The sequence below is a fragment of the Alexandromys fortis genome, unplaced genomic scaffold (genome assembly GCF_014885135.2).
Source record: "Alexandromys fortis isolate MF-2015 unplaced genomic scaffold, M_Fortis_MF-2015_v1.1 scaffold_5, whole genome shotgun sequence".
Taxonomy (NCBI): domain Eukaryota; kingdom Metazoa; phylum Chordata; class Mammalia; order Rodentia; family Cricetidae; genus Alexandromys; species Alexandromys fortis.
The window spans coordinates 15,290,170-15,298,464 of record NW_026067924.1 but is presented as its reverse complement, the minus strand read 5'-3'; the positions used below and the strand labels follow the sequence as shown (position 1 = coordinate 15,298,464).

The 8,295-nt window shown below is 41.4% G+C and overlaps 1 protein-coding gene and 1 long non-coding RNA gene across 15 annotated transcripts in view; one reads left to right on the top strand and one right to left on the bottom strand.

The window, feature by feature from the left end:
• Positions 1-8,295, top strand: part of LOC126501495 (cytidine monophosphate-N-acetylneuraminic acid hydroxylase) — a 99,879-nt gene that overhangs the window by 31,376 nt on the left and 60,208 nt on the right. Inside the window, exon 1 of one of the 11 annotated variants that reach the window (XM_050142176.1) lies at positions 4,251-4,427. The exons of 9 other annotated variants lie outside the window; for them this stretch is intronic. The gene's annotated coding sequence lies outside the window, so the exon portion shown is untranslated. Of the gene's footprint in view, positions 1-4,250; positions 4,428-8,295 lie in introns of those variants that run through there. One more of the 11 variants, XM_050142179.1, reaches the window with a different exon arrangement.
• LOC126501496 (uncharacterized) overlaps positions 1-8,295 on the bottom strand; it is a 24,725-nt gene that overhangs the window by 9,518 nt on the left and 6,912 nt on the right. The window contains exon 1 of one of the 4 annotated variants that reach the window (XR_007591695.1): positions 1,603-1,713. The exons of 1 other annotated variant lie outside the window; for it this stretch is intronic. This is a non-coding gene — a long non-coding RNA (uncharacterized lncRNA). Of the gene's footprint in view, positions 1-1,550; positions 1,714-8,295 lie in introns of those variants that run through there. 2 more of the 4 variants (XR_007591697.1, XR_007591696.1) reach the window with 2 other exon arrangements.

Sequence of the window (8,295 nt, the reverse complement as noted above, 5' to 3'; positions counted from 1 at the left end):
TATATATAATTGTGTGTGATGGGGAAGGAGTATTGTCACAGTGCACTTGTGAAGGTCGGAGGACAGCCAGTGAACTAGATTCTCTCCTGCTGCTAGGTGGGTTCTGTGGATGAAACTCAGGTTTTCAGGCTTGTGTAGCAAGTGTTTTACCTGCTGAGTCATTTCATTGCCTGCTGCCTCCTTGTCTGTCTGTGTCTGCTTGGTGCTTCCCTCCTTCCCTCCTTCTGTCCTTCCCTCCATCCTTCTGTCCTTCCCTCCCTCCTTCTCCCCTACTTCCATTTCTCTCTTTCTTTCCTTTTATCCACTCTTTAGGACAGCACTGACTTCGCTTTTTTATTTTATTACTTTTAAAAAATACCAATCCAAATACTCCCTCCCTCCCCTCCTCTCAGTCCCCTTCCACTCCCTTCACACACCTTCCCACCCCACCCCCTCCAATCCTAAGAGAGGGCAATGCACCCCACTCAGTGGAAAGTCCAAGGCCCTCCCTACTACATCTAGGTTGGGCAAGGTATACATCAAAAGAGAATAGGATCCCAAGAAGCCAGTAATGCAGTAGACACAAATCCCAGTGTCACTACCAATGGCCCCTCAGTCTGCCCCAGCTGTCAACCACATTCAGAGGGACTAGTTTGTTCCCATGCTCGTTCACTCCCAGTCCAGTTGGAGTTGGTGAGCTACCATTAGCTCAGGCAAACTGTCTCAGTGCGTGAACCCCTCATGGTCTTGAATTCCTTGCTCATACTCTCCCTCCTTCCACTCTTCAACTGGATCTTGGGAGCTCAGTCCAGTGCTCCGATGTGGGTCTCTGCCTTTGTTTCCATCTGTTGCTGGATGAAGGTTCTATGGTGATATTTAAGATAATCATCAGTCTGACTACGTAGCAAGACCAGTTCAGACACCCTCTCCTCTATTAGGAGAGGTCTTAGCCGGGGTCATCCTTGTGGATTCTTGGGCATTTTTTCTAGAGCCAGTTTTCTTGCTAACCCCATAATGGCTCCCTCAATCAAGATATCTCTTTCGTTGCTCTCATATCTGTCCTTCCTCCATCTCAACTATCCCATTCCCTCAAGTTCTCCTCAACCCTCCCCTTCTATCCTTCCTTCTACCCCCTGCCCCCATGCTACCAAATTTTGTCTGACAATCTTGTCTGTTTCCGATTTCCGGTTGGGTCTATATGTGACAACACTGACTTTTAATCTTCAGGAGCTCATCAAGAGTCATTTCCTGGTCTCCTTCAGCTTTGGGTTACCCACATTCCTTGGTATGGGCTACTTTTTTTTTTATCTGATCATCTTCTGGTAGAATTTCTTCCTGACTCTCCTTTGAAGTCGAATTCTTTCACTTTTTAGTTATTGTATTTTTCACCATTTCATACACAATAATGGTACATGGTTATGGGGTACAAGGTGTTGAAATTGGAGTGGCGGGGCTGCGTCCCCAGCACCCCAGCCGCCTGCTAGCTCATGCCCGAAATAACAACACAAACTGTATTCATTTAAACACTGCTTGGCCCATGAACTCTAGCCCTTACAGGCTAATTCTCGCACCTGGACTAGCCCATTTCTAATGATGTGTGTAAGCACCCCAAGGTGCGCTTACTGGGAAGATTCTAGCCTCCATCCATCCTGGGTCGGAGCTGCCTGGGAGAGCGGAGCCTGGCGTCTCTGCTCCAGAGAGCAGAGCTGTTGGGTCTCTCCGGGAGCAGAGCAGAGTCTGACCTCACTTCCTCTTCCTCCCAGAATTCTATTCTGTTTACTCCTCCCACCTATGCTTTAACCTATCAGGTCCAGCCAAGCAGTTTCTTTATTGCTCAGTGACCTTCCTCCATCAGCAAGGGGGGCATTTCTACACATGTATGTAACATGGCCAATTGGGGTGGTCATTTTACCCATCCGTATTTACTATATATCTTTGTGGTGCCGCACTCAAACCTGCTAACGACTTCAAAGCGTACGTGTTATTGTGAACAAGGCGCACTGCCAGCCATTATTCTGCTCTGTATGTCAGCAATGCCAGCACTTTCAGTTTCTCTGCACAGGCAATTGGACGTTTGGGCTGATTCCACATCACCAACCAAAAGGTGGTGCCACAGAGCCTCTGGATAGTGTGGGATGGGAAGGGCTTTCTCCGTTGCAGGGAGCAAGGAACCTAATGAACTCAGCCATGTTAGAGTCCTTGAATAAGTCGTGACATTTTCTCAGTCCAGAAATCCTCGAAGCGAGCTGGTCGCCATTTTCTTTGAGCAGTTCTATAGTTTAGCTGTTACCTTTTTCTCCGTGATGAGTACCGAGTTAATTTTTGTGTGTCCTTTGGGGTAGGAGTGCAGTTCGTCTTTGGCTTGTGTCTATATAGTTATCCCAGGGCCAGGGTCTGGAAAGGACTAAACACTCACACCTCTATTTCTGGGCACTCATGTCCATCCCATCCATGTATACGTTTGCCTTCATTGCTGACTGTGTGGTTTTGTGGGGTTTGAAGTTTTAGCCATGATTCTCGCAGCACTGTTCTTTTTCTTCCAGATTATTGCTGGGACTCTTTGAGTCCCCTTTGCCAATGTCCAGGATTTGCATAAGAACTCCACTAACTCTGTAGAGGAACGTGGAAAAGCCAGATGACTTTGAGTCTTTCTGAATAGGGGATATCTTTCTCTCTTTCTTAGGTCGTTACTTCTTTTAAACAGTGCTTTATAGATGTCTTCTCATGAGCTAAATGCCTGATTAAATTTTTTAGATTTATTTTTGTGCCTGTGCGTATATGCCCACAGATGCCGGGATAGGGTGTTGGATCCCCTAGAGCTGGAGTCGCAGGTGGATTTTAAGCCACCCAATATGGGTGCTGGGAATCAAACTCCCAGCCTTTGCAAGAGGAACATGTCCTTTTAACTGCTGAGCCATCTTTCCAGCCCCTTATTATATTTTTTTAAAGGTGACATTCTGACTGGAATTGTCTGTTAGCTCTAAGAGGGTTTTTTTTTTTTTTTTTTTTTTTTTTTTTTTTTTTTTTTTTTTTTTGTGACACCCTTAGGCTTTTCTGTATGTGGTCGTGTTGTCTGCAACGAGTTTCACAGATCCTTTCTGATCTGGATATTTTACTTTTTTTAGCTTAACTTTTCTGGTTAGAACCTCTGCTACAATGATGAACTGATGTGGGAAGAACAGACATCATATTTTTCCTCCTATGTTGGGGGATGAAGCATTCTCTTTATTGATATTAATGTTACAAATGGGGCTTTCCTAGATTACTATCGTCGGATCGTAGGAATTTCTTCCAGCTGTAGATTTGTAACAGTTTTTTTTTTTTTTTTAAGGATGAGAGGGTTTTTTTTTTCTTCATCTTTCTGCAGCTTTTGTGATTATCTTTTATGATGTGAATATGCTGGCTGAATTCATTTTAAGAAATTGTTCCATTTGATTTTGTGAATCTCATATTTTGTGACTATGATTTGGGCACACACATGGAGGTCAGGGGACAACTTGTTTGAGTTGGTTCTCTCCATCTAGCAGGTGAGCCCCAGGGATCAAATTCAGGTCTTCAGGCTTGGCGGCAAACATCTTTACCCACTGAGCAATTTTGCTGGCCCATGAATTGATTTTCTGATGTTAAAGAAAGCTTATTTTGGGTGTGTGTGGGGAGGGGGAGAAATCCCATTTGGTCTGGAAGGGTGTGCAGAAGATTGTTATTAATACTTCTTTAATGTTTGCTATAATTCATCAGTGAAGCCGTGTGGGCTTGTGCTTCTCTTCTGGAATGAAGTTTTGCTTGGTTCTGAGCTTGGCGTGCTCTAGATACACGCTCTGCAGCTGAGCTAGACCCTCAGCTATAGAGCTGCCGAGATTCCTTTTGTTTTTGTACTTTTGGCTTTTTACTGAACACATCAACAAAAGAGGTGTAGTCAAAAAGAGGTGTAGTCAAAGCCTGTATTGTCCTCAGACTCCTCAGATTCTCCCATCGTTCCTTCCACCTCCTTTTCCTCAGCTGGGGCGGCAGCAGTGGAGGAGGCAGGACCACCAGCTGGTGCCACCTCAGCCCTGGAGCAGGACAACCAGGCCCTGCCTTGCTGATGAATCTCCCAATGTTGACAGTAGCCAAGGCCTTTGCACATAAGCCAGGCCACAAAAGGTCAACATTCATCCTGGCTTCTTTAATGAAGGCATTGATCTGATCCCCTGTGACTGGGCACCTTGTTGTAGAGGGCAAGGGTCAAGCAGAGGCAGCTGATTTGGTTCAGACCTACGATTTGGTGAGTACTTTGGGTGCCGTGCTAGCCCTCAGCTGCTATGAGGGCCTCACCACAAGGCTGCCTTAACCGCCTGGGAAGAGTCAAGAACACTGGCAGCAGCTGAGGAAAGAGGATTCGTTGCTGTTAATTCAATCTGTTCACCTAGAATGGACTTACTTCAAGTATTTATTTCCTTATGAGACAGGTTTGACAGTTTGTGTTTCTCTAGCTATTTACCTATTTTGCCTCCATAGAGACGGTGGGAATGAACACCCTCTTTTATTTCTGAAATTTGTAATTTTCCCGGAGGATCTTTCAAATTTGTTTTTGAAACAACTGAGTTGGCTGATTTCCCTGCTGTGTTCTCTTCTTCTTTACTAACGTCCACTCTGTTGAATTCTTCCTTCTGCCCACCCTGGATTTGGTCTGCTCCACTCTCTCTGTCTGCAGCATGGAAGGCAGGGATGGTTGGTTGTAGTTTTCTTCATTTATAGCATGGCTGCATAAACTTAGCTACAAACCTGCTTCTATATCATTATTTAGTTGATTCATCCATAGCTCGTTCTCTTCTCTTTATAACTCTCCCACTGAAGATGTAGCATTTTGCTCACATTATTAAACAATGAATGTTGACTTTGCCCATTGAGGGACTTCATCGGAATGAAATCATGGCTTACATTTCTATATGTTGTTTCTTCCCCCCAGTGTCATGTGTGGATTATTGTTACATGTCTTTGCAAGTTGTTTCAATTATTTATTTTTCCTGCTGAATTCTGTCAGGATACCTTAATATGATAACTGTGCAATTTACCTATAAAACCTACATAGCTATAATTTATTATTTCATTGTTGACCATTTGAGCTTTCTAGTTCAGTGCTAATGTAAATAATGCTGTTGCACATTCCTGTACATGTGTCTCGAAAAACATACGCATATCCCTGTCTAGTGTTGAGACTAGAATGGTGGTGGGAGACGGGGCCCATGTGTATTTTCTGTTTTTCCAGCCAACGCCACAGTTTTTCAGTGTGACTGAATCACATTCTTGTCCATGGTAACTTATCAGACTTTCCATTGCCACCACTCCCAGACCAATGCTTGATATTCTCAGGTGTTTAATCTTAGTTCATCTGGTAGGCACAACCATATCTTGGCATGACTTTAGTTTTCATTTCCACAACTATGAGAGATGCCTGGCTCGCTTTAAACATTTATTGACAATTTGAATATTCTCTTGTGTGAAATGCCCATCCAAACATTTCTGGCTTTTTTTCCCTGTAATCATGAATTTATAGAAATTCTTAGAAGCTCTGCAGAGAATTCTTTTGTCATTTACACAAATAAATGGGCATCTTTACTTTTATCTTTTTACTCTCTTATGGTGTTTTGGAATGAATATTTTATCATCATATAATTAAATATTGATAATTTGATAGTTTTCTTTTGGAGTAGTTTTTTCTGTTGTTGCTATTGTTTTTATTTTGGTGTGTGTGTGTGTGTGTGTGTGTGTATGTATGTATGTGTTGTAGTCTGTCTCATGTAGTTTAGCTAATCTTTAAGCAGGGCTTTTCATAGCATCCTTTTATTTGTTCCTCTAAATGATCACAGGGGTCTGTAGTATTGTCCTTTTTATTGGTTCAAATGGTCCTTGGGTCAGTTTAAGATTACAATGGGTCAGCAGTGTGTCACTTTTTTTTTTTTTTAAATTTTTTAGTGCTCCAAATTTTGTCAGGAGATCTTGTCTATTTCTCCTTCCCAGGGGATCTATATATGTTTCTCTTAGGGCTCACCTTGTTACTTTTTTTTTCTAGAATTGTGGACTATAGGCTTGTTATCCTTTGCTTTATAGCTAGTATTCCTAGTTTTCCACCTATGAGTGAGTACATACATGTTCATCTTTCTGGGACTGGGTTACCTCACTCAGAATGTTTTTTTCTAGCTCCATCCCCATTTGCCTGCAAATTTCAAGATGCCATTGCTTTTTACCGCTGAGTAGTTCGTCAATATGTAAATGTGTCACATTTTCTTTATCCATTCTTCAGTTGAGGAGCATCCAGGTTTTTTCCAGGTTCTAGCTATTACAAATAATGCTCTATCTGGCTTTTCTTAAATTAATCAGACTATCTTTAGCCTCTGGGCTTTTTTCTTTTCTTCTGTATATCTTATTTTCACTCTTACTCCATGGCTGGGTAGCTGGCCCCAAGTGTCCTCCTCTCCTTGTTCTCTCTTGCTCTTTTCTCCTCTTACAAGATTTCTCCTCCAATTTGTTCTCTCTGCCAGTCACCCCTGCCTATCCTTTTTCCTGCCTTGCTTTGGCTGTTCAGCGCCTTATTAGACCATCAGGTGTTTTAGACAGGCAAAGAATCACAGCTTCACAGAGTTAAACAAATGCAACATAAAAGAATGCAACACATATTTGCTTTTTGTTGTTGTTGTTTTGAGACAGGGTTTCTCTGTAGGTTTTGGAGCCTGTCCTGGAACTAGTTTTTGTAGACCAGGCTGGCCTCAAACTCACAGAGATCCACCTGCCTCTTCCTCCTGAGTGCTGGGATTAAAGGCATGCTCCACCATGGCTCGGCTTTTTGGTTTTGTTTTGTTTTGTTTTTGCAACACATCTTTGCATTATTAAAACAAATGTTCCACAGTATAAACAAATGTTACACACCTTAAAATAATATTCCACAACATTTCCCACTCTTTGTTTAAATAAAAAGAAAGGTTTTAACTTTAACATAGTAAAGGTACACAACAAAAACAATTATCAAGTAAGAATTATATTTATGATATTCTGTCCATTTGTAGTTAGCATATTCACAGAAAATAATGTTTTGCCTATCCTACCTTAGTGAACCCAAAGTTTTACACCTAATTTACTTTCTATTATAACTAAGGAAAGTTCCAACTATAACTATCTAGTCTTCAACTCCATCAAAGACCCAGAGGGAAGTAATATTACCTAAGTAAACAGGAAGTGCATTACAAGCAACTTCCAAGACTCTAGAAATGACAGAGACATCTGGCTGCCTGGACAATCATCCAAAGTTCCTCTGCAACATTGGGACATCCATCTTAAACCTACAGGCCTAGAATGTCTGGCAGTCTTTTCAGTGAAGCAGAAAATACGAAGAACTGTCCTGCCTTGTATTAGCAACATCATTAGTCACTTTCCTCTGTGTCTTGTAGAATGTCTGGAAAACTCTTTCATGAAGCAGGAACTCTGAAGGACCATCTCCCCTTGCTTTGGCAAAGTTCAGCAGTCACTTTTCTGTGACATGTCCAGTCTGCACAGTACACTGTCAACAGTCAAGGCGAAACAGTTTCTTGCCCAAATGGCTTGCCTTGCACAATGAAAGCAAACTCCTATGGAGTTTCTTCAATGCCCATCATTCTTTTATGAAGTAAATTGGTGCTGCCAGGGGCAGATATATCTCATTGTCATGAAAAGTTCTGAATTAACAAAATATTTAAAATGCCACATTCTATAGATCTTTGACATGTTTGAAGATCATTTATCTATCTAAAATGTATCTCAGTATGATCTAGAAAACATGCTTTACATATCTTCAAATTTGACTGTTATAAATGGCTAATTGCTAACCTATGTTTCTTGATTATCCTAAATAGTTTATAACAATAGCTTTCAAAAGCTAGAAATTTATCTTACATTTTCAAATGATCTGTATAGGTACAATACCTCAACCAAAAGTAGAAACATTTATACAGTGTGTGTTAACAAAAATGACCCTAAAGTTTTATCAATATGTAAATGTCCATACCAATACAAAATATTTGAGATTAATAGTTGTTTCAATGATCTACCCTTTTATTGTATCATTCCTATATTTCCATATTCCCCTAAATATAACAAACATCTATAACCCATCAAATAGCCAAAAGCCTCCCACATCCCTCTAAGAATGTAGGTATCATGTTTTTCAAATTGCTTCCTGCAGTCTGTGGGTGAAGTATCTTTAGGGTTCCTGAGAAAATTTGAGATAATGATCAAGTCCAGGGAAGAGCAGCAGTAACCTTTGTGTGTGTGTGTGTGTGTGTGTGTGTGTATATATATATATAT